This window comes from Triticum aestivum, chromosome 1A (genome assembly GCF_018294505.1).
Source record: "Triticum aestivum cultivar Chinese Spring chromosome 1A, IWGSC CS RefSeq v2.1, whole genome shotgun sequence".
Classification (NCBI taxonomy): domain Eukaryota; kingdom Viridiplantae; phylum Streptophyta; class Magnoliopsida; order Poales; family Poaceae; genus Triticum; species Triticum aestivum.
In genome coordinates, this window is record NC_057794.1 from 351,759,896 (window position 1) to 351,785,614 (window position 25,719).

A 25,719-nucleotide genomic window follows, 5' to 3' on the forward strand; every position below is an offset into this window, starting at 1 on the left:
ACGACGGCGATCTCGTCGGCCGAAGCTTGAAGACGACGGCGATGGCGATGAAGCGGAGCTCGCCCGGGTTGCTTTGCTCGGTGAGGAGGGAGAGGGGGTCGCGGCGGAGCTGGGAAGCGTGTCGGGGAGGTGCGGCAATGGCCGAGGCCACGGTGGCTATGGACGGCGGCGACGGTGATTTCGGCCGCGAGAGAGGGGGCGAGGGGGAGGAGAGAATGGCACGGGAGAGAGGGGGTGAGGCCAGGGGAATCGGGGCGGCACCGAGAAGAAGCATCGCGGCGTCGCGCTGGCAGGGAAGGCAGGCAGGCGAGCTGGTGGCGTGGCGCTCCGCCCGTGCGCGCGCGTCGGCCACACGCCTGGCCGACTGGCGCCAGGAGGACGACGGCGGTGGTGGGCTGGGCTGGCCTTCTGGGCCAGAGGCGCCAGGTAAGAAGCCCAGGTAAGGTTTTTCCTGTTTTGTTTTTCTTTTTCTATTTTTCTGACATTTGTTTTGATTTAATTAAAATATTAAATCATTTTATTACTTTATGCCAATTTTTGCAGGAGCTAACTATATTATTCCAAAGCTCCTCAGCAAATGGCATAATTTTTGGACATATATTATATATATGACATATATATATCCAATGCAAATAATTATCGGATTAATCCAAATGGCCAAAATAAATATCCATGAGCTCCTAAAATATTTGTTTGAATTTTACCTCTGACCAATATTTTCAGAGAGCAACATGAACATTTCCTTGGCCCCTTTTGGAACAATTTTTATTTGGGTCATTTTCAGAGATGATTCTGAGGGTTCCACCAATCCTCATTTCAAATTTAAATGGAATATAAAGATGATGCACAAATGACTAGCTAGTCTAGGTCATACCAGACTAGGGATGTGACAGGTATGCCAAACACGGCGCCTATACTCAGGTGTCATCTCCGGCGCAGGGTCTTGTCACTTCATTGTGAGGAGCAGCACGTAATAATTTGACCAACGGGTAGTAAAGTGCTAGTACTCCTACTACTACATTGGTAGTACTACTACTAGTAGTAGTAGCACCACTGTCTGGATTTAGGAGTACTTCCACGTCCATCTGGATTTTAGTATTGACTAGCAATATCTAGTAATGCATGTCACCAAAAATGTACTACTCCCTCTGTAAATAAATACATGGTGTTTTATTCCTATCGGCGAGAGAACTTAATTTTTTTTGCTAACTAGAGTACTGTAATAGGATTACATGCAATGAACTAAACACTTCATGTCATGTTTGGTACTAGTCTCAAGTCATTGAAAGCATGCATGACCCACATCTCTCATTGGTTGATATGTCACGAAATAAGAAACAAGGAGGGAGTTAATGCACCGTGCCTAAGTATTTTGGGATTATTTGGTTTTCGTAAGGTGACTTACACAACATTTTTGTTTACATGCATTAACATTTTATTAGTTAAATCAAAGGTCAAAACTTGGCGCAAAATGCAAAGGGGACCAATAAACCAGTAAACATCAAACTTCTCTCGTTTGGCCCCAACTAGAGGTCCGGTGAGATGACTATACTGCACCGGCACGGAGGGGGACGCAGCTTCATTGACTTACGACAACTGCCTTTGGGTGAATGACACGTGGCCCCAGGGGGTGGCTGGCCCACCTATCATACAGCCAAAGGCAGGTGCAGTAGAGGGCCGAGGAGTAGTACAAAATCCTACGCACCTACGCACGCTAACCAAGGGCTGAGTGATCACTCGAATCGCAAGATCAGTTGACTAGAAGCTACGCTAGACCCATGGAGGCAATGAGCGCGAGCATCAGCCGGCTGTGCCAGATGGTCCACGACGCCGGCCTGCGGCCCGGCAGGTAGTATTGCTTGAGGCCGCCAGGGCGAGGGGCCGCTTGGACAACGGCTTCGCATCCTTGTTCGACGAGGTCCTCATCGGTTTCCTCGACAAGTTCACCATTGTCAAGAAGCTTGCGGACGACTTTGACGTAAGCCTCCAGCCGACGCGCCCAGGCTCTGCGATGCCCGCCACCCTCAACGGCCACTATAGTAACAACCTCTTCGACGCACTGGTGGCCCTGTGACTGCCCGCCGTCGCGCCGGAGAATGTCCACCTCGAGGCCGCGCTCGCCGCGTAGCGCCTGGCGTAGCAAGACACCATCGACATAATCACCCACGTCTACGTGCAAATCATCCACAAGAACTAGTACATGCAAGAGGAGGACGATAGGATGCTGGCCTTCTTAGAGCGCAGGGAAACCTTGGACGGCACTGTTCAGAAGCACGTTGAGCTCGCCGCCAACGCCGCTGCTCCTCACACGTCGGTTGGTGACCCGGCGCACTAGGGCGTGAGGATGTCGTTGAACGTTGATGGATCCGTATGTATTTTTATCCTTCCGTCAAATCCATGTAGTAGTATATGATACTATAGTAATTATCTTACCTTTCGCATCAACTTCATAATTTTCATACGTACTCCATGCATGAACGGCGCCAGAAGCAAACTTCTCATTACTCTAGGCAAAATCGTTATTTTCTATCTATCGGTCACGCCATGGAGCAGAACCAAATTTTACAAGTTATGAGTTCAAAAGGAAAAGCCTGCCGTGTTCGCGTCGCACCCCCACACGGTTGGTCCGGCACGCCGCTCAAGCAGGAATGCGTGCGGTGTTGCATTTTCACTTACAAGTGGGACCGCAGTTGAGCAAACCGACTATCGGCAAACCCCCACCCCGCCCACCGCGCAATGGCTGAGAAAAGAGGACAGGAGGGAGAAGAGATGGCTATAGCACGGACTCCAAGAAAATTGGTGTCGGATGGGACTCGTGTGGGTGGCGTGTGTCGTACTGCTAGACGTGAATGCTAGTTATGGCCCATGCCACCCCACTATATCGAGCCTATATCAAGGTATGTAGAACAAATTTCCTGCAGTCCATGCTCAGCCCTCCTCTATCTCTCTTCTCAGCCAGCCAGTGGACGCGTGGAGCCCATCGTCTGTTTGCTCATATGCGGCCCCACATGTCAGTGAAAACGCAAGAGGACCCACTGAACCTGCACATCTTTCACCTCGACGTGCTGGTGATGAAAAAAAATCCAATAAAGATCTTCGGTGGCCGCTTTTGGAGTTACTCAAGAGTAGTAAGATTCTATTTACAGTTTAACCCAAGATGCATATCTCGTGGCTTCAACTACCACTCTATTTTCTTTCATGACACGACCTAGATGCTGGATGTCCCACGTGTCGGCAAAAGGAGGAAGAACCCGACCAAATCTTCGGTTCTGCTCTCGGATTAGACTAGTTGTGCTAACTTAAAAATTTTATTGTGTACTCCCTCCGTTCCAAAATACTTGACTTCCATTTGTCCAAAAATGGATGTACCTATATACTAAGACATGTCTAGATACATATATATTTTGACAAATAGAAGGCATGTAGTATTGTGCAACAGAGGGAGTAGAATGGATGCAAGTTTTTGTATTGGGAAGAAGAGTACATCCTATATTGATAGAGCACAATTTAGTAGATGTTCTATCACTTTTAGCTAGTATAGAATAGAGGCTAGACATGAGACTAGATGTGAGGAAGCAACGTCTACTTCTTTACACTCGAAGAAGAAAGAAGCACGCAAGATCGAGCCTCCGCAGATCAACAATGAACGCATCGAGAAGGCACTAATCCAAGTTACTACAGGAGTAGTCAAAATTATCGTTGGAGTTCGTGCAAAACGGAGGTCCGTTTTGGGTCGTGCATTGGAGTTGGCCTTACAAGTGGGACCGAAGTTAAGGAAACCGACTATCGGCAAACCCCCACATAGCCCACCGCGCGATGGCAGAAGTTAGAGAAACGACGAGATTGAAGAGATTGCTCTCGCATGGACTTCAAGAAATAATATGGTGTCAGATGGATGTCTTGGTGGTGGCGTGTGCCGTACTCCTGGACGTGAATGCTTGTTCTGGCCCATGCCACCCTACTACTCCTACTATATACTATACTACTAGTATATCGAGGATTCGAGGTGCTGGTTACGTACAACGAACACATTAACATATGGCTACAGTAGAAACACCCGCCCGACGCGCGAAGCATGTGAAGCTAGTACAAATAGTGTACTACTATTGTTGATTGGCCTCATCCGATAACCTATTGCAATGCACGTACAATTATGTATTCAGAAAATATATTTTTGCCTCGTCACACCACTCACTCAGAGAAGCGACTCGAAAGCCATTCATAAATTTAGTAAGTTTATCACAGGCATATCATTTTATTACATAGAGCAACAGGATACCTTATAAATACTAAAGTTTTCACCACACAACAAATAACAAGCAATGAAATGAACTTCAACTCAACCATTCCGCGGCGTTGGAAATGCTTGCTTTGAACCACAAGTGTTTCTCTGGGACGGGCCATGCATTGTCGATCTGGAGACCAATGCAGGACTGATCATCCAGGCTGAAGCGGCCTACTATATCAGTACATGGGTAGGGAACCACGCAAATGTCCGAGGTATAGACATAGTTGCTTCTCATAAATGTTTCAACAGCGGTTGGATCGCCTTTCACCATCATCGGATAGTTTTGTCCAAGGAAGAGCGAGTTTTCTCCAAGACTATCAATTTTGTGCCAGGGAGAAGGAGTTGGCGCTAGCACACTAGTATCCATCCCGAATACCATGCAACGGGTGTTGGAATAGGTCTGGAGAGTGCGACCATGGGAGACTACACCTGCTTCCTTAGCAGTAACATCATCAGTGGGCTGTATACACACAAGAAGAGGTGATCCATCGGAATTAGTTGGCAGGCGCCACAAAGTACATCGGCGCTGCTCGTCCTCATGCTCGTGATCATCACCATCGTCATCCCCCCCTTGGTTATAAAAATCTTCAAGTATAGGTGGTGGGATGTCCATAGGACCTTGGAAACACAAGAAGAAGGTTAATTAGTAAAGGGAAACTTGCTAACCCGCATGCATGTGGATGAAACAATTATAATTACGGTGGAAGCCAAACGTACCGAAAGAACGAGGATCCCATGCAAAAACAGTGCCACGAGAGGTGGCAGCAAACACAAGATCCTTGTATTCAATTGCATCACAGTACACATCCCTGTATAGAAACTGATTTTTGAGTAATATCCATCCAGTCGAACCACGAAGGACGGCAACTAGCTTGTCGAAGATAGCAACAACATCATAGTTTTTGTAATTCCAATAGCGGTTGGGAACTCGACAAATTGCTATCTTCAGTACACGACAGTCACCATGATCGTATTTGAACGTACGTAGATCATCTGTGTGCTCAACCTCAGGGCACTCGGAGATTTTTGGAAGTGGAATCCGCTGACGAGTGTACACATTCACAAGTTCCCACTCGCAATTGTACCCAATATAAACAACCCAATCTCCATTTGCGCCAGCCCAGGACTTACCCTTAAGCGATGGCATCTTGACATCACACATATCATTATCAAGCAGCATCAACTTGCACAAGGCGAGGTCTCCGTCGTCCGCTCGCCAGCGAGCAGGGTCACGGCGAAGAAGATAGGGGAGATCAAACCGCTCCTTGACCCTTGGGTTCCTTGCAATGATGTTATTAGTTGAGTCGAGAATGGGCTGGAACGAACCTGCCATGCTAGCCGAGGTGATGACGTCGCACCGATCAATGAGTTCCTCCACCATGTCATCTTTCAGATCGGGGCAAGAATAATGAGGTCGTTTCCGGCCTGTTCCCTCCATGGAGAAGACGATCGAACAATGGCAGAAGAAAGGGTGAAGGGCTGAAGGAAAATGGAGGAGGGAGAGGAAGAGCATGCGACAGCAGTTCCAAATCGAGAGGGAAAGGCGAAGAGTCGGTGGATGGTTGCGAGTTTGCCACGGTTCACGAAGAGGCGCCCCGGCCTACACGTCCGTTCGGAAATACTCCTACTACTCGTCGTCGTCTCACTGATATGTTGGAACCGGGCCACATGTCAACGAAACATGGTGTGTAATTTCTCGTGCAAAATGCGATCTGGCCGCGTTGGCCCGAGGTGCCGCATTAGTTATTGACCTTTATTTTTTTAATGGCGGGCCAATCAGTTTTGAAGCATGACTAACTAGTACTGTACACATAGAAAATATAAACTACTCTACCACTACCCCACCTCTAGTACTAGTAGTATAAAAAAATATATAGGCTGAGCTTTAGCACTTTCTTGCTAAGGGCTGCCCACTTGCTTCTCACACTACCACCCTCTCTCCAGATCTAAAAAAGACGGCCCCTCTCTCCCTCCTCACCGGTGGTTACAGATCCGCCGGGGAAGAAAAGGACGTGCAGCATTGACGCACTCGTCATCGGCGAGCGAGGTCACGCACTGACGACAAGGCCGTCCTCTCAGACCTAGCGCCCGCGCGGGATGGCCTCCGTCCCCAAGCTCGTTGTCATAGTGTGTGCGGAGGACGACGACCACGAGCGAAGCCACTTCCCGCCGACCCTCAGGTATGCTACCTCTTTTCGAGCCATAACCTTGTTATATTGCCCCATCTGCTACGTTGTTGCATGTGGATCTTTTTCCACTCCACCATCTTCCCAATTTGCTATCCTCTACTCTGCTGGCCACGCAGACGAAAACCATAATTTTCACTATTAAAGTAAACCCTACTTCATGCAGACTAATCCATGTCTAGGTTGAATAAGGAAAGGAAGGGAGACTGTACTGTCCAATAGAGTAGGCATCGAACCCGCATCTAGGTTGAAAAGGGGAAAATCAGTAGCTAAGGAACGAGTCTCGTGTCTCTTGGTTGAAGAAGGGTAGAAAGGCATGACAACACAATAGAGAATGACCAGGTCGATCGGTTTGTTGTCCTCGCATAGGAAAAAGGTGGCTAAAGAGAACAAAAATGGGACCGTAATCCACATATGCTGCCTGGATATTTGTTGCTCTGGGCAACCATACCTCCCTCACCACTCTGCGTCTGTGGAGGTACATCGTACTAGTGCCTCCCATGCTCTTATTGCCACTTTTTTGTTGTTAGTATAATGTCAGCAGTTAAGTCAAGCAATGCTACTGCTAAAGTGATGCCACATTTAACTAATGCCGCTCTCAGTCTAATGACACCCATAAATTTAAGCAGTGCCATTTAATGTCACTGGATTATTTCAGGGTTAGCTGTTGATTGTGGATGTATAAAGATTTTTCAGCTATAAGGCATTCTAATGCTATTGCACAGCCAGTATACCAACGATGGAACTTGTTACTCCCGTTAGATTTTTGCACTGTTAATGCTTATAGATTACATACCTCACTTTCATGAGATAAGTTAATTTTTTTGTACAGTGTCACCAAAATGCCAAGGCGCCGATGTCATTTTATTTTGGTTAAACTGCGCAGACAATTATGAAGACAAGAGGAAAGGTCAAGAGTGGGCACCTCCTCCTCCGGCTGTTCTCTTGAGGAGGTCTGTATGTTTGTCTCTAATGCCTGTCGACTACATACCTGACATCATGATGTAATGTTAAGTCATTTCCTTTTGTACGGTGTCACTAAATTGTCAAGGCGGTGATGGCATTTTATTTTAGTAGAACTGCACAAAATTTGCTTAAAAGAAGAGGAAAGGTCAGGAATGGCTCACTTTTCCAGAAAAAACTATATATGCCTTCCTCACATCAGTCGTTGTTGCTTTATTTATTCCTTCAAACAGGTGGTTAGAAACAGTCTTGCTACCTTTTCCCATTAAGAAATTGGAATGCTTATATTTGTGAGTCTATGCTTCAACTAGTGCCACTTGTAGAGTAATCACACTTTCAATATCTATGCAAACATGGATGCTCGATTTTAGTGGAACTGCACAAAAAGTCTAACTGGTTCAACATTAGGAGCATGTTTTTTCCCAACCTTTATATCCAATTGGTGGCACTATGAGCTGTTCATTACGAAGGTACATGGTTTGCTACTATCTTGCTACTCTTTTTGTACTGTCATTAGATAGTAATACTAGTGGTTTGCATGTGAATTTATTGGCAGGGTGGACCTACATTGGAGGTCCAGGACAGGATTCAATGATTGGATGCTCAATTTCGGTTGTATCAATTTCACCTCTTCCATCACTGTGAACATGGATATCCTTGGTCTGTTGAAGAATAGGTGCTATATTTCTGCCCTGAACCAGCAAATCAATTCAGTATGAAATTGTCCAGGGCAAAACATAACTGTATCAGATTGTCCAGTGCAGAACATGACAGATGCTAAGCGGAAGAGACATGTTTAAACCGAAAATACAAGGTGTGGTATATGTTTACTAGCTGCTTGATATTTGTGCAGACAAAGATGTCTGCCTGTTGCTATTTGGCAAACCAGCAAAGTGCCTGCAATTTTGGTTGAACTACACAAGAGAATAGTATAGTCACTGCATGCAGTGCCATTTGAAAATAGACACAGAAAGATTGGATAGTCACTTCATGGACCGCAGAAAAGTAGTAATGTACTATTTATTGGCCAACACTAGGTGCTTCATTGCTTTGGTCTGATTATACAATGGGCATCATTTTGCCTAAGTTAAAGTTTGTATTCCGAAAATAGTCTCGCTGTGTGATCGAGAGAAGACCAAATCATATTGCAGTGGATGTTCCTCCATCATGTCTGGTTCATTCTCATGGTTCCAGCTGTTGGTGAAACCACTTACGTTTGCAAGAGGAATTGTAGACTTCACAAACAAATTTGTATTTCAGTATGTACTGAATGTTGGCCAAGAGAAGCATCCAAGTTAGTAGGAAGAACAGATGTTTTTTCTAGATCTTTGCTTTTGGAGCTACATATTTGTATATGATCTGTGAGCCATTGAGATGCATTAACATGTTGATCTTATGTATGGGAATCGTACTAGTTAGTTTTAGTTGCGACGCAAGATCCGAAGTGGCTGATCTTTGCTTTTGGAGCTACATATTTGTATATGATCTGTGAATCATTGAGATGCATTAACAGTTACTTATTTCTGTTCGCTCAGTGTTTACAAGTTACTGATCGATCACTAGCTAGCCTACAAATGCGCTCCTGGCAGTTTTATTTGCAAGGCAAGATGCGAAGTGGCAGTTTTTTGAATAAAAATGCCTACCTATGAAGAAACTGACAAGCTACACTATCGATCCTACACGGATAAAAATGCCTACCTCTGAAGAAACTGACAAGCTACACTATCGATCCTACACAGATAAATAGCGGATCATGCACATACTACCTCCTTTCCAGTTTGCAGGGCTCAATTCAAGAAATGACCTACTCGATCCTACACGAATAAATAGCGGATCACGCATGTACTAGTACCTCCTTTCCGGTTTGCAGGGATTAATTCAAACCTCTCACCAACCAAGGTACTCCCTCCGTCCGGGTTTATTAGTCCCGTGAGCAAAGTAGCAAGACCAAGTCATGGCAATAATTAACGGCATGCAGAAGTTTAAGCCTAATAAATTCCAGTGATTTAAGTGGCTGCATGCGTGCCCTCGGCATGCAGAAGTTTAAGCCTAATTAATTCCAGCGATTTAAGTGGCTGCATGCTGCTTCACGTACTGCCTGCGAGTGATTCTGAGTGCCTGCATGCAGCCGGCCGTAATTAAGGCAGCTAACTGATGCGAAAAAAGATACGCTTTAAATCCGTGGAATCATTATTGACAAGGAGGGAGATGATTCGAGTGCACTCGTTTGACCGCCATGCCGGCATGTGACCCAGTCGGGACGGGACGGCACAGTCATAATTTCATTTTCTCTAGTTTTCCACGGCAAGCTGGCGCGCTAAGCCATTATGCATTGGATTCCGATGACCGTCGCGCTACCTTCCGCCTATAAGTACTGTTTCCCGGCCTTCTCAGGTGCCACCGTGACCCAACTCGCCATATCCTCATAAGCCCCCACCGACCCGATGTCGCTCGCCACGTCCGCCATGCCCCTGCCCGTCCGCGGTAGGCGATGCCGGAGGCGGTCACCGCCGGAACTAGTGTTCGGGTTTTCACCGGAAGGCAGACGGAGGGAGGAGGCATTCTATCTGTCTTTAGATGGCAATGCGGAGATCGAGGAGTTGTTGGAGCGCGATCGTATGGCGGAGGAGCAGCGTCTCGCCGATTTGCACCGCCAGCGGGACATGGAGCAGCAGCGCACCGATGCTCTGAGTCGCGAGCAGAGCGCCCGCAACTGGTCCGACTACGTGGAGGCCGGTGCCCGGCAAATAGCCCTGGAGGCTGTCGGGCACGCACGCGTTCGCGACGCCGATTTTTACTACCAGCTCGTCAAGTGGGTTTCCCGCTTGGAAGCCGAAGCTTTGGTGGACCACGCCGGCATGGAAAGGGCCAACGCGCGTGAGCAACGCGCCCTATCGCACCTCTGGCAAGTCCGAGGCGAGGCGGAGGACGCCGGTGCCGGCGTTTAGCATGGACAGCAGATGGCGGCCGGCATCGTCTAGTTAGCTAAGAGTAAGTTAGTACTTGTATGCTACTAGAGTGTTAGTGGGAGTAGATAGTTCACTTGTCTATGATGGTTGTCAACGTGGAAGTTCAGTACTCTATATGTGGATCAGACCTGTTACTTTGCTCTGAATGTTGAACTTTTCGTTTGAACGTATGGAATGGGCTGTTATTTTTTTAAATGGGTTGTATTTCTCCTCCACGGTTTAGAGGTTGACTTGTGGGCCTAGCAAGTTGACGCGTACACAATCAGGAGATTATTGTACGTGGAGAGGATGACAGTAGGGACCCGCCAAGGTCATGGCAGTACGCAAGCAAGTGCCTCCTTATTTCAAGCCAATAAAAAAATGGCTCCTCCTAGTGGATTTCTGACATCTGGGTCCCATGCCATTGTCAACGTAGTCAATAAATGAGAGAAATTGCACAACGAGCGGCTGACACCACGGACCCAGCAGGTCGCCCAGTTATTTTTGTTTTGGGTTAATTTGATAAATGCCACTCCAAATCTGGTGTATCCGAGAAATGCCACTGCAATTTCCAAACTTTGAAAAATGCCAATCCTAGTGGCATTTTTCGAAGTCTGGAGTGGCGTTTTTCAAAGTTTGCAAACTGCAGCGGCGTTTTTCAAAGTTTGCAAAAATTGCAGTGGCATTTTTCAAAGTTTGGAAATTGCAGTGGCATTTTTATGAATCGCCATAATTGGAGTGGCATTTATCTAATTTGTTTTTGGGACGGAAGCAGGGTGTCGGTGTACTAGAATAGGGGTACCCTAGTACCCCGAACTTGTGCACGGGCAGTTGCAGCACCCCGCGGCAAGGCTTGCCGGGCTAACACCAAGATCCTCCGTGGTTCCCTTGGAGCCATTCAAGAACAAAGTATTTAAGCTCAGGAGACAAGGCCCCGGCAAGAGGAGCTTGCCGGGAAGGCCAACCGAGGCACTCCAAGGAACTTGCCGTGACGCGCCACGCGCTCCGGCAAGGCAACAAGGCCCTGGCAAGAGGAGCTTGCCGGGAAGACCAACCAAGGTACCTCGAGGCCCGGTGAGCGACAAGCCTCCGGACCCGACAAGATAACAGCAGCGGCAAGGCGCTTGCCGCGGCAGGCGGCCACTCTGTGCCCACACTCCAGCGCATCCACCAACGTGTCGCTTTGGGGGCCTCTCCAGGCGCGCGTGGCGGGAGGCTGTGCAGCCAGCGGTGCGCAGTGGCATGCGAAGCTGACAAGATCGCCATCGTCGCAAACGGTGGCGCCCCTAACGGTCCTTTTCTGCACTGTTTGGGCGACTCAGACAGGCATTTAATGCCCTTGTTCCCTGCCGTCAGGGTTAGGTAGGGTGCACTGTACAAGTAACTGTACCAATCACCTCACTTTTTACATTTGTACCCTTCTCTGCGTTGCCACCTGTCGGTGACCCCTTTAGCGTATAAAAGGAGGCCCATGCGCAACGTAGAGGGGGTTCGGTTCGACTGGTTCGCGAAGTTCGACTAGTTCGGAACCCAGAAAAACACTACGCTCTCTCTCTAGAGCAAGAACACAAGATAATCAAACAAGCAGCAGTAGGAGTGTTATCTCTCCGGAGAGCTCCGAAGCTGGGTAAACTGCTCGTGTGCTTCGCCTCGATCTGCTCTTCGTGCGATCTCCGCCCCCCGCCGAACCAAAAGGGGCCCGGTCCGCCGGCCCCATAGGTGTTCGTGGATCAGTTTCCCCAACATCTTTGGCGCGCCAGGTAGGGGGGCGTCGAGATTGTGTGAACCTGATCCGGCGTTCACACGAGCTAGATCTTCATTCCCTTCATCAACATGCCATCGAAGAAGAAGACTTCGGCGGCAGCCGCTCCGTCCACGTCACTTCCGCCACCGTTGGAGAAAACGGGTGGTGGAATAGACGCTGGCGGAAGAATGGACGTCAACGAGGAAGCTCATGATGCTGCCAGGTCCAAGAACAAGGCTGCACAAACCTCGGCGACTGTACATGTTCCACGCCACTCTCAGGAGGCGCAAGACCAACAGCGGCATGGTACTTCCAGTGCCATACGCATGATAGGCCAAGACCAAGCTGGTGGATCTCGGGGCGCTCAAGACCAGCATGCACGCCAGCGTGCTGGCACGAGCGGGGCACGGTCGCCTGGACGGGATACTGCTCCTTCTAACATAGTTAGAAGTCCGAGCACGTCCCGCTCCTCGCGCCGTCCACCACTACCACCCACCACTCCAGCAGAAGCTTTGGCGCAAGCTCGACTTCTCCTAGATTACCCTCCAACATCGGACAAGATCGACGAATGGAGGCCCACCATTCAGAGTCTCATCGGCTACGCCAACGGCGACACTCCACGGCGGCCGAGCGCGTCGCCGCCGCAGCAGGGTTGCCGGGCACGAGCCGGTGGCGACGAAACGGGTGGAGGTGCAACTACCATGCAATCACCACCCCGAAGGCCAAGATCGCTGACTCGTCGGATCCACCTCGACAGCGACTCCACCGCATCTTCGGATCCACGAGCTCGTCGCGATCAGTGCCAAGTTCTTCATGATCGACAACAAGAAGACGCTTGAACTCACATCGAGCGCCGAAGAGAAGCGCGACGTCAATCCGACAAGCGCGCTGGGCCCTCTGTTGACATGCATGCGCCAGGGGAACCAGGCGATCTGCCGTACGCGGTAGGTTGCCCTGCGTTCACTCGTGAGCTGCGGCAAGTCCAGTGGCCCAGCACAAAGAACTTCAAGCCAGACGTACCGGAGAAGTACGACGGCAAGACGCATCCGTCGGAGTTCCTCAACATTTACACCATTGCGGTGCAGGCTGTTGGGGGACGGGATGACAAGATCCTTGCCAACTACTTCCCGCTAGTACTCAAGCCCAACGTCAGGTCCTGGCTCATGCACTTGCCGGACAACTCCATATCCTCTTGGGCTGATCTGTGCCATCAGTTTGTCGGCGCCTTCACAGGCGGACACAAGCCTCATGGCCAGGAGAGTGATCTTCATCTACTCGCCCAGAAGGAAGGAGAGCCCCTGCGCAAGTACATTCAGAGATTCAGCAGTGTGCAGCACAACATCCCAGACGTCCACCCTGCCGCGGTGATCAACGCGTTCCATCAGAACGTGCGAAACCGCAGGATGCGGGAGGAAATGGTGATGTGCAAGATCAGGGACGTCAGTGAGTTATATGCACTGGCCGACAAGTGTGCACGTGCTGAGGAAGGGAGGAGACTCCCCAAAGGGAATGTAGGAGCGGGAGGATCTGACAGTGAAGATGCTGCCCCGGCAAGGAAAAACCAGCGGCGGAACAATAGAAGGAGGAAAGGCAAAGAGGTGCTAGTTGTTGAGCAGTCCGGCAACGGTGGTGGCGCCAAGGAAGCCAAAGCTGGTGACTCCGGCAAGGAGGTTGCCGTGGAGGTGGCGGTCGCCGACAAGGAGGACGGCACCAACAAGCAGTATTGCAAGATCCACCGCACCAAGGGCCATGATCTCCAGAACTGTAAGGAAGTCGAGCAGCTTGTTGAGCAACAGAAAGCTGAATACGAGCGGCGCGACAAGGAGAAGGCCTAGGAAGGTGCTGGGGGATCCGGCAAGAAATGTCCCGGCCGAGGAGGACGCCGCGGCAAGGCCAAGCAGTGGCAAGGAGACAGACCTCCTCGCGGCCACGACAAGGATGAAGATGACGACGACGATGAAGACATGGATGATGAGGAGACTGATGAGCAGGAGTTCCAGAAAGCCACAGAGGTCCTGTGCATTGACGGTGGTGCTTCTCTGCACACCTTGCACCGCCAGCTCAAGCAGTGGGTGCGGGAATTTAATGCAGCAGAACCACCCGTCGAGTCACGCAAGCCTCTGAAATGGTCCAGCACGCCTATCATCTTTGATATTGAGGACCAACCTGATCGCATAGCTGCAGTCGGGTGCTTGCCGATGTTGGTTTCACCAACAATCCGCAACCTCAAGGTCACTAAGATGCTAGTTGACGGCGGGGCCGGCTTGAACCTGATCTCCTCCACGGTGCTCCAGAAACTCCAGATCCCTGACAGCGAGCTCGAAGAGACCGGTACATTTCAAGGAATCAACCCGGGAAGGAGCAAGCCGAAGGGAAAGATCACGTTGCCGGTAACATTTGGCAGTGAGCTGAACTTCAGGACTGAGAGGGTCACGTTTGATGTTGCTGACTTTCCATTACCTTACAATGGAATCCTTGGCCGTCCGGCACTCGCCAAGTTCATGGCAGCCTCTCACTATGCGTACAACGTACTGAAAATGCCAGGCCCGATAAGTGTCATCTCTGTCCCTGGCGACAAGAAGGATGCTCTTATCTGTGCCGACAAGATCTACCGGGAAGCAGCAGCTGCAGCAGAACGCAAGACACTTGCCACTGAAGCTCCCGGAGGGAAGAAGAAGAACAAGTCCGGCAAGAGCTCTGATGGAGCCCACTCCGGCAAGCGCACCTCTTCGGAGTGCTGCGCTACCGTCGAGGACGCACCATCGAGCTCCACCGGCAAGTGTAAGAAGGCAATAGCAGCTCCACCTGAGACCAAGAAGGTGTCCGCCAAGGAGGACGGCACTGGTGGTACCTTCACCATCAGCGCCACTCTTGACCCCAAATAGGAAAGCGCGCTCGTTGCTTTCCTACGGGCGAATGTTGACGTGTTTGCGTGGCAACCGTCTGATATCCCCGGTGTTCCCAGGAAAGTAATTGAGCACCACCTTGCCGTCTGTCCTCATGCACGGCCCGTCAAGCAGAAAGTCAGGAAATAGGCAGTGGAGCGCCAAGAATTCATCGCAGAAGAAATCAAGAAGTTGGAAGCAGCAGGCCTTGTCAGAGGAGTGCTCCATCCCACGTGGTTGGCCAATCCTGTTGTCGTGCGCAAGGCTAACAGGAAATGGAGGCTTTGTATTGACTTCACGGATGTTAATAAAGCTTGTCCCAAAGACCCGTTTCCCTTGCCGCGCATTGACCAGATTGTTGACTCCACAGCCGGATGTGATTTGCTTTCATTTCTTGATGCATACTCAGGATAGCATCAGATCTTCATGGCAGAAGAGGATGAAGAGAAAACCGCATTTATCACCCCGTGTGGCACGTACTGCTTCGTACGGATGCCTTTCGGTTTGAAGAATGCTGGTTCAACATTCGCAAGGGTAGTCCACCACGCTTTTGAGCCGCAGATGCACAGAAATGTGGAAGCCTACATGGATGACATAGTGGTCAAGAGCAAGAACAGGGCTACCCTGGTTCAAGATTTAGACGAGACATTTGCAAATCTGCGCGAGATCAACCTCAAGCTTAACCCCGAGAAGTGCGTGTTTGGAGTCCCTTCCGGCAAGCTTCTCGGGTTCTTCGTGTCTCAGCGGGGAATTGAAGCCAATCCCGACAAGATCAAGGCCATTGAGCAGATCGAAGCACCAAAGCGCGTCAAGGATGTACGAAGGCTTGCCGGTTGCGTGGCTGCTCTCAGCAGGTTTATCTCTAGATCTACTGAGCGCGCCCTGCCATTTTTCAAAATTTTGAAAAAGGCAGGTCCAATGAAATGGACTCCGGAGGCGGAGGCTGCGCTGCAGGACTTGAAGAGATACCTGTCCTCCACTCCAATACTTGTCGCACCTAAGCCGCAAGAGAAGTTGCTGCTGTATATAGCGGCAACCAATCAAGTGGTTAGTGCTGCGTTAATGGCGGAGAGGGAGGCAGATGATGAGCCAGCAACCACGGCAGATGCATCCAGCGACAAGCAGGGGGCTTCACCGACAAGCTCTGGTCCCGACAGAGATGGATCTGCGCAGGAGCATGATAAGATGCAGAAGAGAATGGTGCAGCGTCCAGTTTACTTTGTCAGTTCCCTTCTACATGGGGCTAGATCAAGGTACTCTGGTGTGCAGAAGTTGCTTTTCGGCCTCCTCATGGCCTCGAGAAAGCTGCGCCATTACTTCCAAGCACATGAGATCACAGTCGTCACTCGCTTTCCGCTGAAGAGGATACTGCAAAATCCAGAAGCGACAGGCAGGATTGTCGAGTGGGCGCTGGAACTGTCAAGCTTTGGCCTCAAGTTTGAGAGCACTTCAACTATCCAAAGCAGGGCATTGGCAGAGTTCATATCAGAATGGACACCAACACCAGATGAAGAAATTCCAGAGACGAGCATCCCCGTCAAAGAGGCAAGCAAAGAGTGGCTGATGTACTTTGATGGTGCCTTCTCGCTGCAACGCGCCGGTGCGGGCGTGCTGCTTGTCGCGCCCACCGGAGAGCACCTCAAGTACGTAGTCCAGATGCACTTTCCCAAGGAGCAAGCAACCAACAATACTGCAGAGTATGAAGGATTGCTTGCCGGTCTCAGAATTGCAGCAGACCTTGGGATCAAGAAGCTCATTGTCAGGGGTGACCCACAGCTTGTCGTCCGCCAAGTGAACAAGAACTACCAGAGTCCATTGATGGAAGCATATGTTGATGAAGTGAGGAAGCTAGAAGAGCACTTTGACGGCCTACAGATGGAGCATATCCCAAGAGCTCAGAATGACATTGCTGACGGCCTGTCAAAGTGCGCCGCACTAAAGTTACCTATGGAACCAGGGATCTTTGTGCTCAAGTTGACTCAACCATCCGTAACACCATCAACTGGACAAAGCAAGAAGAGGAAGTTGATTTCTGGTGACTACTTTCCGGCAGAGCTCCCCGAAGCCGCCGCCAAGAAAGTCCCCAAGATCAACACCAAGGTTGCTGAGGGGCAGTCTACTCCGGCAAGCCTCATGGTTTGTTCCATTGAAGCAGACGCTCCCGACAAGTTTTGCTCCGGCAAGCTTGCCGGGGAACATCAAGCTCCGGCAGGGCCGCAAGTCCTTGCCGTGGAAGCGGATGTTCCCACAGCAGCAGATGTGCCTTCAGTCCTTGTTGTCGGGCCACAAGCTCCAGCATGGGCACAGCAGATTGTCCATTTCCTTCAGACAGGAGAACTTCCCGAAGAGCAAGAAGAAGTGGAAAAAGTAGCCCGGCAGTCAAGTATGTACCAGTTTGTCGATAGCATACTGTACAGAAGAAGACTCAACGGTGTGAAATTGAAGTGTATTTGCCGGGAAGATGGACAAAAGCTGTTGGCAGAGATACATGGAGGCATATGTGGCCACCACATTGGCGCAAGAGCACTTGCCGGCAAAGCTTTCCGACAAGGTTTCTTTTGGCCGACAGCCCTCCAGGATGCAACTGCACAAGTAACCAAGTGTGAAGCGTGCCAGTTCCACTCCAAACAGATACACCAGCAAGCTCAAGCTCTCCAGACGATCCCTTTATCCTGGCCATTGTCGGTTTGGGGGCTCGATATCCTCGGCCCTTTCCCCCGAGCTGTCGGGGGCTGTGAGTACTTGTACGTCGCAATCGACAAGTTCACAAAGTGGCCAGAAGTGCAGCCAGTGAGGAAGGTGACAGCACAGTCAGCAGTCAAGTTCTTCAGGTCAATTGTTTGCCGTTTCGGGATCCCTAACAGGATCATCACTGACAACGGCACGCAATTCACGAGCCGCACCTTCATGCAGTACGTCCAAGACCTTGGCGCCAAGGTCTGCTTCGCTTCTGTTTCTCATCCAAGAAGCAACGGTCAAGCAGAGAGGGCAAATGCTGAAGTGCTACGTGGGCTCAAGACCAGAACTTTCGACAGGCTGCGCAAGTGCGGAAGAAACTGGATCGAGGAGCTGCCGGTGGTTCTTTGGTCGATCAGAACGACGCCAAATCGAGCCACTGGCCAGACGCCTTTCGCTCTAGTCTATGGAGCAGAGGCAGTTCTCCCCACGGAACTCGTATACGGATCGCCTCGAGTGCTCGCTTATGATGAGCTTGAGCAAGAATAGCTGCGACAAGACGACGCGCTGCTCCTTGAGGAAGATCGTCTTCAGGCTGCTGTACGAGCTGCTCGATACCAGCAAGCTTTGCGCCGCTACCATAGCCGCAAAGTTAAAGCCAGAAGCTTCGAGGAAGGCGACCTTGTTCTTCGGCGCGTTCAGTCCGCCAAGAATTCCAACAAGTTGACGCCAAAGTGGGAAGGCCCTTATCGGGTGAAACGAGTCACAAGGCCCGGCGCTGTCCGCCTTGAGACCGAAGATGGCATTCCGGTGAGCAACTCCTGGAACATAGAACATCTTCGTAAGTTTTTCCCGTAGGGCGCGGTTGCCGGAACCCGTTCCGGCAACCACCTTTTGTACAAGTCTTGCCGCTGTTGCATGTAATCCCTTGTACAAAGCCGGGCGCAGATCCCGTGCATAAATAGAACCCCATGTGCTCCGCACAACTTGTCCATTTCATGCATTAGTTTCTTTCTTGCATGCGTTATCTGACACTTTGTGCAGCACCTACATCCGGTAAGCAATAACGAGCCGAAGGGCTCCATATCATTATTTTCTCTTCTTTCTTCTTTTCAACAAAGGAAAAGAAGGTTCCCTCGCACACAAGTTTGCCGGGGGAAGGAGAAGATTGTGGTATGGACCAGGTGTCGTTCAAGCAAAGTTTTGCCTTGCCGGGAAGCAAACGACAGAAAAGCTAAGTTGCCAAAGTTTGAGCAATCAATTTTTAAATTTTTTGAGTTATCTTCCTCGAACGACCCTGCTTTGTATGGAAAACTTGTGCACGGAGGAACCAACTCGTGGCTAGTTGCGCCCTTACTTTGTTTCGAGTCCGCTCAACAACTTAAGTGTGCTGCATCTAGTCGCGACAAGGTTTCTTGTCGGAAGCAGCGCCGCCAGCAGGCTGCTGACGTTCCGCACTCAGCGCTCGCGGCTCAGGCGCCTGCGCCGATAAGTTCCCTAGAAGCGTAGGGTAAAAACATACAAAGGAAAGAATCTAGTAGAGGAAATAACATAGCAATTGATAACAGAAATAAAGTTATATTACAAGACAACTTGTCGCAGCTCTAACAGACTATTTTCATAACATGATTAGCAGCGACAAGGGAAAAGAGAAAACGGGCGGCCTAGTCTACGCGATCGCCCTCAACCCTCTTGATCTCGCTCACCTTATCCACAATGGGTGCGACAAGGGCCTTGAGCGCATCCAGATCAGCGTCAGGCGGCAAGGACCTGAGGACGTTGGTAAGGTTGAGGCCTGGGTTGCGGAAGGCCACCTTCATCAGCACCTTCTGGAGAGCCCCCGCGCAAATCCTGCGCGACTCGTCGGCCAGCTGCTTTGGGATCCTCTCCCGGAGCCGCTGGAGTGCCGTCGCCACGCCCTTGAAGAATAGGCTGAGCTTGGCACTGGGTTGGAGATTCTCGTCGGAGGGATACCCAAAGTCCTCCATCCCCAGCTGCGCCACCTCCTCGTCGATGACTGTGGCAATATTCACCAGACCCTCGGTCTAGTGCTCCACAGTATCTCTGAACGAGTTATGGGTAACTGCGATGCTCTCCAGCAGCGCCTTGTCAGCTTTGACCTTCTCTGACAAGGTCTTCTCCCGCTCCTTGGCGGCCTCTAGCGTCTGCATCAGCGTGGCCAGCTTCAACTCCAGGACCGCATTGGAATCCTTGGCGGCGCTGAGCTCCTTTCCCCTCTCAGCGAGAAGACCTTGCAGCTCACCGTGGGCGGCAGCATCCTTCTCACGCTCACGCTTGAGCGCGGCAAGCTCCTCGCCGCTCTTCCCGATGTTGGCCTCCAGCTGCGCCACCTTCTCCTCCAGCTCTTTCTTGGCAGCCTCTGCGATTGCGGCAGCGTCCTTTGCCTCCTTGAGCGCCCCGCCAAGTGCTTGCTCGCGCTCGGCGAGCTCCTCCTCGTAGCTGTCGAGGTTGGCCTTCCGCTGCACCAATTCGCCTTCTCGCGCGGACTGCTTCTCGGCGGCCAGCCTTTGTTCCTCCTCAGCTTCGGCCTTCTCGAGAAGGAAGGCCGTGCGCTCCTCGTCGAGTCGCTCCCGCTCCTGTGCCAGGGACCGGAGAGCTTCTTGATTGTGGCCCCGGAGCTCCTCCGCGCGCTTCTCCATGTCAACTCCCGCCTTCGCGACAAGCGCTTCTCGGGAAGCCAGCTTGGCTTGCCGTGCGCGGTAGAGTGACAGCAGCTTCCGCAGCAGCTGCTCCTCCTCAGGCTCGCCACTGCTGCTGCTGGGCGCGTCGACCAACGACAGTCCAGCAGAGGCGAGCACCTCCTCATCGAAAGTTTCCCCCTCGACCGGCGCCCTAGAGCTTGACGCCCAGGGTAGCTTGATGAAGATATCGTCACCGGCCTTCAAGTAGGCGCCGGGCTGGGGCTCCTCGGAGCCCGGCTCCGTAGAAGTGGCAGAGGGATCGGCGGTCGGCGCAGCGCCTGGCGCTCCTGCGGCCTCAGGGTCATCAGTGCGATCGCCCGACCCCTCGCCGGCTTCTGCGGCGGCAGCCTTGGCGGCCTCCTCGCCGGCGGTCTCATCAGCACCGGCCCCTTCCTCGCCGGCGCCCTCTGTCTCCATTGGCTCAGCAGCAGATGGGTCTGAAGAACGAAGAAGGGAGAAAAATCAATCAAAATCCAAGAGAAGAAAATCAGAAGAAGAAGAACTCAAGGGAAAGTTTTTGGGCAAGTGAATTACCTGTGCCAAGATCTGCAGTTGCGGTCTCGGCCGCCGCAGGATCGACGGTGCTGCCCCTTGCCGGAGAGTTCTCCCTTGCCGGAGAGCGCTCCCTTACCGGGAACTCCTCCCTTAGCGGCGTAGTCGAAGCAGATGGCACTTCGGGACCAGCTTCTGGGCGCTCCTAATATGGCTGCTCTGCTCCTACACAAATCAACAAGCAAGATATCAACAAAGGAAAAAAGCACTCATGCGCGCCTGACAGCAGAAAGCTAACTATGAACTTACGCTGGGGGCTGCGTTGGGGGCTGTTTTGCGGAGTGGTTGCCGGATCCGTCAAGGTGGTCTCGAACCCACCCCCTGCTGACACGGTGGGGTCATCTTCGATGACAATCACCGCGGCCTTGGCCCTCTTCGCCGCTCTCTGGGCCAGCGTCCTGAAAAGAAAGGAGTCCAGATTGAAGCAAGTCAGATACAAGATAAAAACAGCAAGATTGAAGAACTACAAGAGCACCAAGGAAACTTACTCTTCTTCCTCCTCGTCGGAGCTGAGCGCGGAAAGATCAAAGTTCGGCTCCCTTCCGGTGTGGCGAGGCGGAGGAGTAGGATCCCTTGCCCGCTTGGCGGGGGCGGTGGCGGTAGCCCGGGAAGATCCCGCTCCACTTGCCGCTGCTGCGTGGGGCGCTCCCGCAGCAACATTGCTTGCCGCGGTAGAGCGTGTCACACGGCTTGGCGGCTGTTGACCCGGCTGCCGCCCCGCTACGTCCGCGGCCCTGCGAAGACGCCTTCTTGGCGGGGCCGGGGGCTCCTCCTGCGGCAAGCCTTCTGAAGGCTCGGGCTCTTCCTCGCCGGCCTCGCTCGGCTCAGCTTCAGAACCGGCAGGTTCTTCCCCGCCAATGAACTCCGCGCGCTCGGCGAGTTTTGCCGCCTCTGCAGCCTCCGCCTCCTCCACAGTGAACCCGAACGCGCCCGCGGCAGCTGCGGCCGCAACCTCTTCCGCCCTAGTGGCGATGCGCTGCAGCTCCTCGTCGGTGGTGTCACGGGTGAGGCTCTTCTGCTCGTCAGCATGGACCGGCACTTCTTCCAAGTTGTCGAAGAACGCTTGGACGACGTCATTCGCAGGCTCTTGCCAAGTTGGAACGATTCCATGTGAATCGCACAACGGCATCATGCCGCGGATCTGGTCAAGCGAAGAATTGTTGCACAATGGAACGACGCCCCTCGGCAGCGTGAATGGGTGCTGGGAGTCACGTTTGAACAACTCCAGGAGCATTGCATCCAGCTCCAAGACGGTGAAGTTGTAGTTGAGGCCCGGCCGCAGCCTCATGATGTCTGCCGAGTTCTTGAATTCCCAGGCGGGCCTCCCCCTCTCCTGCAGGGGGGCGATGCGGCGGCGGAAGAAATCTGCGCCTACAGCGCCTACAGTGAGCCCGGCAAGCCTGAGGCGAAGGATCCTAGTAATGGCGATCTTCAGCCTCTCGTCTTCCGGGGCCACGTTGCTCCAGTCATTGCCGCGCACTATTGGAGCTTGGCGCACGGCGGTGAAGGGCTGCGGATTCTCCTCGACGATCCAGCACCACTCCGCTCTCCACTCCTCCCACTTGCTGCGGAGCTCACCCTCCAAGTACGCCTCCTTCTTGCCGACTCTCGAGATCCAGGCGATCCCTCCGGCAAGCGGCTCTCCTCTCTCTACCCGAGGTATGAAGAAGTGGCGGAAAAGGGCAACATTGGGGTGGACTCCGACAAAGTTTTCGCACAAATGTGCGAAAACTGCCATGGTCAGAACGGCGTTAGGGGTGAAGTCAAGGAGGCGGAAGCCGTAGGTGTTCATGATATCGCAGAAGAACTCCGAGAAGGGCGGGCAGAGCCCGCAATAGAAGAACAGCGCGAAGAATGGGTACCTGTTTGGAGCCAGTTCCGAAGCAGCGGCCGGGAGTACCCTCGTGCGCGGATGCGCCCGCGTCTCCGTCGCCCAAAAGAGGTAGAAGTACTCCCTCAGCTCCTTCACGCCGAGCTGGGGGGAGAAGATCGCCCGCTCCTTCCGCAGCGCCGCGAGCCGCTGCGCCTCGGCCGACTTCACACCCTTTCCCTTGTCGGCTTTCGGAGCCATGGCGGAGGTGGTGGGGGAGGTCGACGGCGTTGGTGATGCTGGTGGCAATGGGGGGCGGAGCGCTGCTCTCTCGGCTTCGAGAAGAAGGGGGGAGGGCGGCGGAGGTTCGTGAAGATGGAGTAGTAGCAACCAGCAAGGGGGAACGAACTGCCCCTGTTTCCTCTGCTTATAAAGAGGGACGGGGCGGACGTTTCGCCCTTCCGAATAAAGAACCACCCACGATCTCTCCCACGATGCTGCATTCAACGCGTGCCGTTAGGGGAGAGCGCGGTGGATACGGAGCGAGATTCGGCGTGGCCCAGTTCACATGTGCCCGTGCCCTGTCTTGGGCCTGGCCCAACAGCGCTCGGCACCGTGTCTGGCCCAGGCCCGGGGGCTCCTGTCGGTGTACTAGAATAGGGGTACCCTAGTACCCCGAACTTGTGCACGGGCAGTTGCAGCACCCCGCGACAAGGCTTGCCGGGCTAACACCAAGATCCTCCGTGGTTCCCTTGGAGCCATTCAAGAACAAAGTATTTAAGCTCAGGAGACAAGGCCCCGGCAAGAGGAGCTTGCCGGGAAGGCCAACCGAGGCACTCCAAGGAACTTGCCATGACGCGCCATGCGCTCCGGCAAGGCAACAAGGCCCCGGCAAGAGGAGCTTGCTGGGAAGACCAACCAAGGTACCTCGAGGCCCGGTGAGCGACAAGCCTCCGGACCCGACAAGATAACAGCAGCGGCAAGGCGCTTGCCGCGGCAGGCGGCCACTCTGTGCCCACGCTCCAGCGCATCCACCAACGTGTCGCTCTAGGGGCCTCTCCAGGCGCGCGTGGTGGGAGGCTGTGCAGCCAGCGGTGCGCAGTGGCATGCGAAGCTGACAAGATCTCCATCGTGGAGAACGATGGCGCCCCTAACGGTCCTTTTCTGCACTGTTTGGGCAACTCAGACGGGCATTTAATGCCCTTGTCCCCTGCCGTCAGGGTTAGGTAGGGTGCACTGTACAAGTAACTGTACCAACCACCTCACTTTTTACATTTGTACCCTTCTCTGTGTTGCCACCTGTCGGTGACCCCTTTAGCGTATAAAAGGAGGCCCATGCGCAACGTAGAGGGGGTTCGGTTCGACTGGTTCGCGAAGTTCGACTAGTTCGGAACCCAGAAAAACACTACACTCTCTCTCTAGAGCAAGAACACAAGATAATCAAACAAGCAGCAGTAGGAGTGTTATCTCTCCAGAGAGCTCCGAAGCTGGGTAAACTACTTGTGTGCTTCGCCTCGATCTGCTCTTCGTGCGATCTCTGCCCCTCGCCGAACCGAAAGGGGCCCAATCCGCCGGCCCCATAGGTGTTCGTGGATCAGTTTCCCCGACACACGGTGTCAACTGGGCTGTGCAGGACACTCTGGCCTGTCTAGACAGCCTTTTCTTTTATGTTTACCATAGACCAGCCCAGTAGTTTTTTTTAATTTCTGAAAATGGCTAGCCCAGTTTTTTTGTGATTTGTCAAGTAAGTCGCTTTATCAGGCTTGTTGGGCTGCAAATCTTTCAAGACGAGGAGAGTGGCCTATCAGTAATAAGAAATGGGTTGTACATTTTTAAAACACATCAAACCGGCAATTATTTTCAAATATCTTTTTTTTATTTCGAGATTTTAAATTGCATTGATTTTTATGCTTGGACAATTTATTGGATTTTATATTGATATACATTTATTTTTAAAATTAGTCTGAATGTGACTCAAAATTTCAGGATTAAAAATAGTTCAGACCGCACCGACATATGCAAAATTTCGTATAATTTTTTAACCGTGGCCACAATATGGGCTGTAATGCTAGTATAAAGAATATGGCTCCAAAAAAACCCGTAAGAATTAGCAAATGGGCTGTAAATTATTTGAAATAATGGCAGATGGGCTGTATGCTGTTTTCCACAGATTTGAGGCTTTCCACAGATGGCATGTATACTGTTGGATGTCTATCCAACGGCCGTCGTGCTTCTTCAATCTCTGCTCTTCCTGCTCCAGCCGCTCAAACAAGCGCCGGCGGGACTGCCTGCTCCCTCCTCCCCGCGGCCGGCTGTGCTGCCGCGCAGGCCTCACCGCCCCATCGTACTCCCATCGCTGGCCTAGCCATCCCTCTACTCACTCACACCTTCTGTTATTCTCTAGCGACGGCAGACGAACCAGTAAACCCTCGTACAGTCGTACTCCCCTCCGCGTGGGAAACAAAAACAACGGCCGAGTCTTCCCTACCTCCGTGTCGTTCCCTTCCTAGGCCTCGCCGTCGTCCACAGCCCTGGTGCTCTCGGCGTGGCGTGGTCAGCGTGGTCAACGACCGACATGCATCTGAAGTGGACTGTACGTGGAGAGGCTGACAGCTGGGTCCACGGCCGCACGCAAGGAAATGCCTCCTTATTACACGCAAAATAATGATTTCCTCCACCTGACATCTGGGACCCACCGAAACGGCCTCTGTATTTCCCGAAAAAAACATTACCGCCGCTGACAACTCAGACCCACCAACTATATCTTCGCACGCAAGGAAGTGCCTCCTTATTACGCACAAAAAAATGAATACTCCCCCTGCTAGCTGGGACCCAGTATAGTGGGCCTACTAAGTTGACGGGGAAGAAGGGCTTTGTCAACTTAGTCAATATGCACGATTCTAGCTCGACTGACCGTACGATGTCCATCCAACAGCCGTAGTGCTTCTTCAACCTCTGGTCTTCT